Here is an 11,494-nt window from a genome sequence, read left to right as displayed (position 1 = left end):
ACGAACCTTTTGTATCTCTGGTTATCCGCAACAGAGCATTTGTTTTTTGTTCCATGGTGTATCCACGGATGGCGACTCTGAGTTTTTTTTAGGTACGTCTTGGTTTTGAACCTTGGTTCTGAATCGAAGTATCTCATTCATTTTGTATCGCCACTTGTGCTATGCTATGAGGGTGGCATCATTTCGAGAGTTCCTTGGTAGAGCTCTCCTTCGTATTTTGGAGATCTTTGAGGATTGCCGGGGATCTCATGTCCTCCGCACTCGTCCTCTTCGGATCGGGGTCCACAGTAGTCTCATGTATGCTATGAGTTGTACTAGGCCAGACATAGCCTTTAAAGTTGGCATGCTGAGTCGTTTCACTAGTAACCTGTCCATGAGCACTGGGATGCCTTTATGAGGCTGATGAGATACCTTAAGGGTACTCATAATTATGCTCTCTGTTATGGTGTCCATCCTCCTGTATTGGAAGGATATTCTGATGCATCATAGGGCTCATAATTAAAAGACAGTAAGTCTACCAGTGGTTATGTGTTTACCCTGGGTGGAGCTGCTGTTGCGTGGAAGTCGAAGAGACAGACTTACATTGTTCTATCATCTATGGAATCAGAACTTTATGCTCTAGCTTCTGCAGGAGATGAAGCAGAGTGGATAAAGAACCTGATTATGGACATTCCACCAACTCGGTTAAGGATTAATTCCTTAAGTGTGTTATGTGATAATCAAGCTACAATTATAATTGTGAAGAACTCACTCTTTAATGGTAAGAGGAGGCATCTTAGGCTGAAACATGCCATGCTGAATTATCTCATTGAACACAGGATTATCACTTTGATTGATGTGAGATCGAAGGATAATATGGCCAATGCTCTCACAAAGGGACTGACCAAAGATCGAATATTCAAAACTGTGGGGGAGATGGGGCTAAAGTCTGTATAGACAGGACTTAACCTACATCTATGTTATTTTGAATCTTCGAATCTCCCTTTTGGCCAAGATAGGCACTTGATATGTTTCAATGATGTTTACAGTTGTTGTGTGTCATTCCACATTTGATGATATGTCCTTTTTGAGAAAGGTTGTGCATTCCAAACTTGATGATACAGCTTAACTCAAATATGGATAAGATGACTGTAACATTCCAAAAAGAAACATGAAATGGTTCTTTGCAAAAGAAACTATTTGGTCTTGTTCTTTATTGAAACTTGACAATTAGGAATGGTTCTTTGCAAAAGAAGCTATTTAGGTCTTGTTCTTTATTGAAACTTGACAATGATGCTTAAGGTAAGAGTGATATTGATACTTTTTCAGCCATTTTGGAATTGTATTAAGTTCTTCTTCAGGTAGAACTAGATACTTTCGTGAATTATGGAATTGTACTAAGTTCTTCTTTAGGTAGAACTAGATACTTTCATGTTTACACTATTGGTTGGATTCATTTTCATGCAATCCATATTTGGTAATTCACAGGAATTGGCGAAAAAGGAGAAGCTTGTCTTGATTTGGACTTTGATGAAGATGACTTACTTAAATCTTCTAAAGTCATAAAGACTATGCTTTTATTTCAGTATGTATAGAGTTCACTTTTTTGTGGAACTTTATTTTGGATCTCGATGAGAATCATACCCTATGAATGAATTCCTCTAAGATCAATGGGATTCACTTATATGTGAAACTACCTTTTGGTTGAGTTTAGCTTGTTGTATATCTAAAACTCTTGGTTTGTCATAAAAGGATTTGTATTTTCAGTTGGATTACAGATCTTTTATGATATAGACCATATGGTGATGTGGATGATTCAATAATTTGTTTTGATCATTACACTATCTATCTATTAGATTGTGCTATATGTAGAACATAGGAGGAGATTGTTGGGTATATAATATAACCCTATTATGTTCTAATATAAGCCCAATAAGATAATGGACTGGTGTAGTGGGCCTATTTGGGCTAGAGCCCACTAACCTATTAAAACCCTAGTGTATCTAATATATATAGGGGCTGGAGGCAACAAACTTGGTATTCCAAATTAGATACCTTGGGTGTAATGCTTCAAGCAACCTCTTGCTTGACCTAATTCCTCTAACAATAAATGCATTTCGATGAAAAAAATTAACACCCAAAGAGATTTACATTAGATCCTATATGGTCTGAAAAATCAAATTCCAGGCATACATAAACAATCGATGTCAAAATACAACAACCAATAAAATGGTTTATAACATATGAACAAGAAAAATCCAAGAAAACCAACATGCAACAGAAACTAAATATGCGAATGCAATATTCATATGAAAACAGAAAACAAAATATCTCAATGCAAGGATCATATTAAAATAAAACTGAAAATAGAAACCAGATATCTAAACGCAAGTTTCTCAACCCCAAAAGCAAGCAAGCTTCCAGAATAAAGCAATACCCATCAAAAGAAATCCCTCATCAATGAAACCAGATCCACTACAATATCTCACCAACAACCAGTTTTATCAGAGCAAAAAAGACAAGAAAAAAAAAACCTTGTCCTGCTCATGGAGGTGGTAGGGTAAAAACGTGAGGAGAAGAGGAGTTATACACAGTACTCTTCTTCACTACTAACCCCAAAAATCCTTCTCCGAATAACTTTTGTACGGCCCTCGGGAAGGCGGAAAGGCAGAAAGGCGGGAAAAATGGGCTAAAAAAAGAAGGGGCAGTGATATATTCGCACCCCCTGAGGGATGATTTGCACCCCATTTAACATGAACTCTATCAGAATTTAACGCTTTTTGATGTGTAACAGTGGTGCGAATCATCATAGAGGGGTGCGAATTTATCATCTCCCAAAAGAAAACATTTTTTTATTCTAAGAAGATCTTGCCGTCCAGTTGGTTCACGTGATCTACACCGTATACTGGTGGGCCATTCATTCCCGTCTGGCAAGTGAACAAGAAATATTTCTTTTTAACGACCTTTCACCGAGAGGAATGTTAAACCAGGAGTGGACATGGTTCGGTTCGGTTAATACCAGTCGGTTCCCAAGGAACGAAAACCGAACCATTGAACCATAGAACCGAACCAAAACCGAACTTGATCAGTTTGGTTCGGTTTGGTTTGGTTATGAGTTTACCCAAATTTATTTTTTTTCATTTTTTTGTTAAATTACTTGTTTAAGGAAATGAACCGGAGCCAGAACCATGCTAGTTATGCACTAATGTTCTATACAAGAATATGTAGACATTTAACTATGAACGGCTATGATTGATCCCTTGAATAAATGATACAAGGCAGCAGACCCTTATTTCATTATCTACACTCTTCCAGATGGTTCGGTTCTCAAGTCAAAAGAAAAATTATAAAAATTTAAAACTTACTCTCTTAAAAGGTTCAATTCTGCTTCAATTCTCGGTTCCAAGACCCAAACCCAGAACCGAATCAGAAACAAAATGGTTCCCAATTTTGGGAACCGGAACCGAACCGAACCGTTTGGTTCGGTTCGACGGGTTAAACCAGAACCATGTCCACCCCTATGTTAAACTGAGGGGTGCTCTTGCAGAAAAATATTTTGACCCACTATGACGCATACAGTGATTAGTTAAGGGTAATTACAAGCATGGTTTCAAATTTCGGTTTCGGAATGCGTTTCGGACCTAATCGAAACTGAAATTTTGGCCAAAATTTTGAAATTTATGTCGAATTCTATCTAATGAAATCAAATAAAATAATATTTTATCTCCTACCAAATTTCGGGCAGAATTTCGGGATAATATTAAATAATAAATAAAATTGAGATTTTTGGGTGAAATTCCTTAAATTTCGGCCGAAATTTTGTAATGTTTCGGGTATACCCAATTTCGGTTTCCACCGAAACCCGAAATTCTGGATTTCGGTCGAAATTTAAAACCATGATTACAAGTCTCGATTATTGCCCTTGGTCTTGTCTTCATTGAATGAATCTAGAGCCTTTAAAAAGTCATTAAGCCGTTGGTTTTTGTAACAAATGTGATCTGTGTTTCTATCTGTGTTTCTGATTCTAACTTCGACCCAGCAATCCATACTAGGATTAATTGCAAGTCCTATAATTAGACCTCAATGGGCTTGTTCGACACAGAGATAAGGTACTCTTGCACATGGTTTCAAATTTTGGTTTCGGAATGCCCTTCGGTCCTCACCGAAATCGAAATTTCAGCCGAAATCCGCCGAAATCAATTAAAATAATATTTTATCTCATACAAAATTTCGACTACAATTACCAAGGCCGAAATTACCGAAATTTCGGGATAATATTAAATAACGAACAAAATCGAGATTTTTGGGTGAAATTCCTTAAATTTCAGACGAAATTTTGGGAAAAACGAAATTTCAGTTGAAATTTTGTAACGTTTCGGGTATACCCGATTTTGACCGAAACTCGAAATTTCGGATTTCGGTCGAAATTTAAAACCATGCTCTCACAATCAACAAGTATAGTTGTCTTTATTTCTGTTATTTTTTTTATCATTCGTTGTATCTAACAGATTTTATAGTCCATAATTTACTATGTTTTTTTTCCGCTACTAATCATTTATTAGCACGACTATGCATGCAATGCAGGGGAAGAATATTATTTTGGATTGAAACGTGAGTACGATTATTTGGAAGTGTTACTGGTAATAATACCAGTGCCCAATTAGAAGTGGACACGTGGCTCGTGTGGACCCAAACTTGACAGGGACAAATATGTAATTTTTCAGCTCTTGTGGAAGCCCTCTAAACATTAAAGCCACAACTTCAAACCACAACCGGCACAGGATAATCTTGGAAACCAAAATTCTAGGAAAGCCAGCCAATAATGAGAGAGTTTAGCAGATGCAACTTTCCTAATTGGCTGAAGACTCTCACCCTATATAAAGGTGACCAAGGCTCAAAGGTACAACTTTGGAAACCATTATCTTGTTTTTATTGAGCCTCCCATGAGCTCAACCTTCATCTCTTACCCTTGCTAACTTAGGCATGGGGGAGCCTCCCAGGAGTCCAAACACACCTCTTACTTGCCTGGAGGTTGCAGTTCTTCATCCCAGGAGCCATCTCAGTGTCGTTCGAATTTCAGTAGAAACATATTGGTTATGTCCACGGGAATCAATATAAAAAAACTTCAAAATCTTAGCATGACACTGAGAATAAGCGTTTGTGCAAACTCTGACAGGTAGGTACAATCACCCCTCTAGAACGGATCTCCCAGCAATATGGCTACCTCCCTTGATGATCCTAACACTCTGATCCGTAGAGATTTCTACGTGGTACAATCTATCTACATATTGGAGGGTTAGGATCATCCAATGGAGATGATTTTTGGGTCACGGTCTAGAAACATTGGTCCAATAATTGAATGGTTTGGATCTTTGAATAAGGTGGGCTTCATTTTTTTTAAATAAAGGGTCACCTACGAACGTAATACAGACTAGGCCCACCTATCGCATGGCACTACATGCATCATATAACACATATTCTTTAGTAAATTTCATTGGGACACTTTATTGGAAGATCCATGCCGTTTATTTATCGAGCCTCGATTTGCATCTGTTGTGCCCCAAAATTCATCTCTATCAAGTTATCCTAAACCTCCAATCTAATATAATGGCACCTCATAAAATATCTATCGTTTGAAGAGTCAGAATCATCTTAGGGAGATGATTTTTCGTGCAAGGTCTATGTACATTGGATCACAACAAATGAGCGTTTCTTCGAACAAATTGAGCCAATTGATTGTTTTTTAAATACACTTTTTATGGTGTCCACCTCCCTAAAGATCTAAACCATTCATTGTTGAGCTGCGCGAAGGATATTTATTCAAAGAGAGGAGAGAGAGAGAGAGAGAGAGAGAGAGAGAGAGAGAGAGAGAGAGAGGGAGGGAGGGAGCGAGAGAGTACTAGTTGTGATAATAAGCATAGGTGAGGCCGAAGCTGTTCAAAGATCTAAATAATTTAGTCGTTAGCCCCACCAAGGGTTCATATAGGGAGAGACCAGCACAACTATTATGTAATGTACTTGTGTTGTATGGTTTCTGGTTTCACGGCCGATAAAGGGAGGTTGTGACTTTACCCTCTGTCTCTAATCTCATTGTTCTATACATCTGATGCGAGGAAAGATCACGATGTTTTAGCAAGGAAAGATCACGATGTTTTAGCGAGGAAAGATCACGATGTTTTAGGTTTAACTTCATCCCTTTGGTGTTACGGGCATTGGATATGTTAACATGCTAACTCAAACAATAAGTGTAAGATCCCACATCAGAAAGGAAGATAAAGTTCTTGGGCTATATAAGTAAACTCTCCTTCCCCCGTGTAGATGCGTTTTCAGCATCTCCAAAGGGGTGGGAGGACGGGGCCCGCGGAGTGGGTCAGGCACGGGGTAGTGCTGCTGGAAAACAAAACCGGAGAGGGTGAGAAACCCCAGAACCAGACAATATTTACGAATTTTGGTTGGGGCGTGAGAATAAGTCATGTAGATCGTTTGCAATCACACTCTGTATGTGAATCTTAGTTCCTGACAAAGGTGGAACCATAATTCCAATGTCCACATTGTTAGGGTAAAAATCCAACAACCAATGGAAGCCCACCACGTAGCTTCAAAATGTTTGGAAACTCCAGACGATCAAAACGACAACCAAGGGTAGGAAGATCATTCTGTGCCTCCTCCAAGATCCTTTAGGCGTTGTTCGTTTCAGATTATCAACTATTTACACCCATTAATGGGTTTAGTCAGTCATACAAGACCAAGTTGTCAAGTGTTGAATCATTTGGATTGGGTCAATGAAGTTGTATGCCACGATGGCAAGTGATGGGTGTGTGGAGTAATGTACGTAGATTGGACCAAGAAAGTTGGGCAGTTATTGGAAGGTTTGCCCCAGAATATATTTATCCCTAGGCTAATCAGTTAAGTGGGACTGAGTCACTAAAGTATTGCTCGATTGGGCTAAGTCAAAGATGCGGCAACACAACTGCCAATTGTGGGAAGGTAGATAGCAGCCATCTAGAAGATGGAGGGCGTGAGAATAAGGGAGCCTAACATGTGTTGTTATCAAAATAGTTCGCTCCGGGAGAACGTGGGGTAATGAGGAACGGCTACCCAAACAAAGCTATGTAAGGGGCATATGTCTCAAGGAAGAGGTCCTAGAACCAAATCCAAACATGTCTTGGTATTTTATCTTTGTTGGATATGTTCTAAGTAAAAGCCCAATAGATAGTGGACTAGGTGTAGTGGGCCCATATGGGCTAGAGCCCATTAGCCTTTTAAAACCCTTTAATATTTAACTTGATTAAATAGGGGCTGGGAGCAGCTGGCATTCCATTCCACACCAGATGGCTTGTTAGCAATGCTTCAAGCACAACCAGGTTTTCTTCTCTACCGTTCCAACAGTTCCAACATTTCTTGAAGCATTGTTTTTTTTTTTTTTTACTCTCACAAGAACCAGTAAGTTACGTTGTTTTCTTTGTGGCTGAAACCCATCCTTTGAATTGAAACTAGGGTCGATTGGGATGACTCTAACTGTAACGTGAGTTTATTTTTCGTGGTTTTGAGCAACCCTAAAACCAGTTATGGGAATTTCTTGCCCTAGCAACAAAGGAAGAAGGGTGCGAATTTCAAGATTGATATTCGGTTCTTGTGGACGGTCCCTCATCCAATTCTTACTCCTTTGTGTTGCATTCACACACAGAGAGGTGTGAGACTCTTGGCAATAAAAAGGGGTTTGTTGGGTTGAACGTTTTGGAGGAGGATTTTGTCTTTTGCCTGAGTGCTTGTGGTTGGCTCTTGATCGTGGCCATCGTTGTTGGTCCATCTTTGTTGGCCGAACCCTCTTGTGGCTAATTATTGTGTTGTTTGAACGTGGGTTTCTCTTCTCCCAAATCTGGCCGTGGGTTGTGGTTGTTTATTGTGGCTGGCTCTCGGGTTGAGTGATTATTTTGGTAATCGTTTTGGGTTCCTCTTGCCGCCGAGTTAGCAAACGTTTTTTCACGTTCGGTTTCGCGGTTCGGTTCGATTCTCGCGATTCGGCTTTCGCAATTTGGTTCTTCAGCTCAGGTGCACTCTTTCCAATTTATGTTTTTGTGATTATAAAATGGAAAAGACTGCTATTCCCTTTGAGATGGTCAAACTTCAATCCTTTGGAGGATCTGAGTTCAGTTCCTGGAGGCAAAAGACTCAGTTCGGTTTGAAATATGTGAATGCTTTCTATACTGTTCTGAGTATCTTTGCTGATATGGGAGAAGATGTTGATGAATCTCAATGGAAAAAGGATGAAGATTTCTGCAAAGACTTCTTATTGAATTGTTTATCAGATCGTCTTGCAGAAACCTACAGCAAATTTGGCAATGGTAAAGAAATCTGGGATCATTTAGATGCTCAATTCAAAAAAGAGGAGGAATTGTCCAAGACTCACCTTGTGGACAAATTCATGGATTTCAAGTTCCAAGAGAACCTGGAAATTACTCCTTAAGTATCTGATTTAGAAATTTTGAGATCTAAATTGGCCAATGAGAACATTCCTTTACCTGATGCTTTTCTGGTGGGTGCAATTATATATAAGTTACCATCTGCATGGTACTCTTTCAAAACAGAAATGTACAGAAAGAAAGTGCAAGTGGGACTGGATAATCTCAAACGATTCATTCGAATCGAAGATGAGAATAAAGCTAGGAATAACTTAGAAATTGTTAGACAGCAACAGTCAGCTGCTAACACTGTGATATATTCCAAGAAATTTCCTAAGTCATCCAAGTCAACCAAAAGTGATACCCCTAAGTTGGAGACCAAAAAGCCTATCTTTAAGAAGAAGAAGGGCAAGTGCCACAACTGTGGGAAGTGGGGTCACTTTGCTGCAGATTGTAGGCAACCAAAAAGGGTTAAATCTGACACACCATAGAAGAAAGCTACTATGATGGTAGATAAGGCTGAGCCTAAAAGTTTTGTTGCCATGTTGGACAAAGGGAAGGCCAGTACTTCTTCTGAGTGGTGGTTAGATACAGGTGCCACTTGTCATATTTGCAACTCAAAGAAACTTCTCACTGATATTACCTAAGTAAAGGAGACTGTTACAGTGGCTAGTGGAGCAGATGTAGAGGTCACTCACACTGGTACTGCGAACGTGGCCCTTTCTTCAGGTAAAATACTAACTTTAAAAGCTGTTAAAGTAGTTCCTACTATCCAAAAGAATTTGATTTCCATTGGTTTGCTTGACAATGCTGGCATGTGTACATCTTTCTTGGGTGGTAGAGTAACTTTAACAGTTAACTCTTATTATTTTGGATGTGCTTTCTTGATAGATGGTATATATAGATTGAGTTTAGCAAATGAGACTGTTAGTCAAGTGAGTTCACCTTTGATTGCTCGTAAGTTGTTACATAACAGACTGGGACATGTGAACTATAAGAAAATGGTCCAACTTGCTAAAACTTATGATATACCTTTAGATATGTCAAATGATTTTGACAAGTGTGAGGTTTGTGCTCAAACTAAGATCACTAGAAAATCTTTTCGTCAGGTTTCTAGGAGCACACAACTTCTTTAATTAATACATTCTGACCTCTGTGACTTTAAAAGTTTTACTACTAGAGGTGGTCGGAAGTATTTGATCACATTTATAGACGATATGTCCAGATATTGTCATATTTATTTGTTAAAATCAAAGGATTAAGCTTTTGCTAAGTTTAAAGTTTTCAAGAATCGAGTTGAATTGCAACTGAACCTGAAAATTAAGAGAGTTAGGAGTGATAGAGGAGGAGAATACACTTCGATAGAGTTCAAGGAATTCTGTGCCTCTCAGGGCATAATACTTGAAACTACTGCTCCTTACTCGCCTCAATCTAATGGTGTAGCTGAGCGTAAGAACAGGACGTTAACAGAAATGTTAAACTCCATGTTATTGACAGCCGGCATGCCTAATTGCTATTGGGGAGAAGCAGCTTTGACTGCAAATCACATCCTGAATAGATTGCCACACTCAAAATGTTCCTCCACTCCTTATGAGTTATGGCATGGACATCCTTGTAGATATGATACTCTTAAGACTTGGGGTTGTATTGCTTATGTAAGGATACCAGATCCTAGGAGACCTAAAGTGGGACCTAAAACAAACACTTGTATTTACTTAGGAGGTGCAGAAGATAGTGCTGCTGATCGGTTTTTGGATCTATCAACCAATATGGTTATAGAATCTCGAGATGCAGTTTTCTTTGAGAATAAATTTGTCAGAGATCAGGGTTTGACCATACCAGACGATATAGGCTGTTACAGAATTGCCGGTTGAGTCTGAACCAGTTACTTCTGACACTTGTCCCAAATTGATATCTGAGTCAGTTCCTGTAAGAGTTTCTACAAGAGATAGAGTACCCAAAAATTTTGGTGAGGACTTTGTGACCTACCATTTAGAGAATGATCCATCATCTTATAAGGAAGCGATGAGATCTAGGGACTCTTTGTTGTGGGCAGAAGCCATTGATGATGAAATGAGCTCTCAGTTACAAAATCTAACTTGGCAACTAGTCGATTTGCCAAAAGGGGCCAAGACTGTTGGCTGTAGATGGATATTGAAGAAGAAACTTAATCCTGACGGATCTATAGCTCGATATAAAGCACGTTTAGTAGCTAAGGGCTATACTCAAGTGAGTGGGATAGACTACTTTGATGTCTACTCACCGGTCTGTCATTTGGCCACGATAAGAATTCTTCTTGCTTTGACATCTATTGAGCATTTTGTTGTGCATCAAATGGATGTAAAGACAACTTTTCTCAATGGAGAACTGTCAGAGGAAATCTACATGAATCAACCTGAAGGGTTTGTCATGAAAGGTTTTGAGAATAAAGTTTGTAAATTAAACAAATCTTTATATGGTCTTAAACAAGCACCTAAATTGTGGTATCAGAAATTTGACAAAGTAGTAGTAAAGAGCTTTGGGTTTCTATCAAGTTACTCCGATAAATGCCTTTATTATCGTTTTGTGTCGAATAAGGTCGCAATTATTTGCTTGTATGTAGATGACATGTTGATTCTTGGTTCCGATCTCTCTGTAGTGAGTGACGTGAAACTAACCTTGGGTAAAGAATTCGACATGAAAGACCTGGGTGTTGTTGACACCATTCTTGGTATGAAAGTAAGTTTTGAGAGGTAAGGAATTTACCTTAGCCAAGCCCATTATATTGAAAAACTACTTTCTATATGGGGATGCAGTGAGTACAAACGGATTGAGACACCATTTGATTATACCAAGAAGCTGATCTCTAATGAAGGAGACAGTGTGAATCAGTTAGATTATTCTAGACTGATTGGTAGTCTCATGTATGCTATGAGTTGCACTAGGCCAGACATAGCCTTTACAGTTGGCATGCTGAGTCATTTTACTAGTAATCCTGGCCATGACCATTGGGATGCCCTTATGAGGCTAATGAGATACCTTAAAGGTACTCAAAATTATGCTCTTTGTTATAGTGGCCATCCTCCTGTTTTGGAAGGATATTCTGATCCATCATGGGGCTCAGAATTAAGAGA

Source organism: Tasmannia lanceolata, unplaced genomic scaffold (assembly GCF_043159265.1).
Source record: "Tasmannia lanceolata isolate RefF3 unplaced genomic scaffold, GAP_Taslan_0.1 ptg000112l, whole genome shotgun sequence".
NCBI lineage: Eukaryota > Viridiplantae > Streptophyta > Magnoliopsida > Canellales > Winteraceae > Tasmannia > Tasmannia lanceolata.
This window is presented reverse-complemented; position numbering follows the sequence as displayed.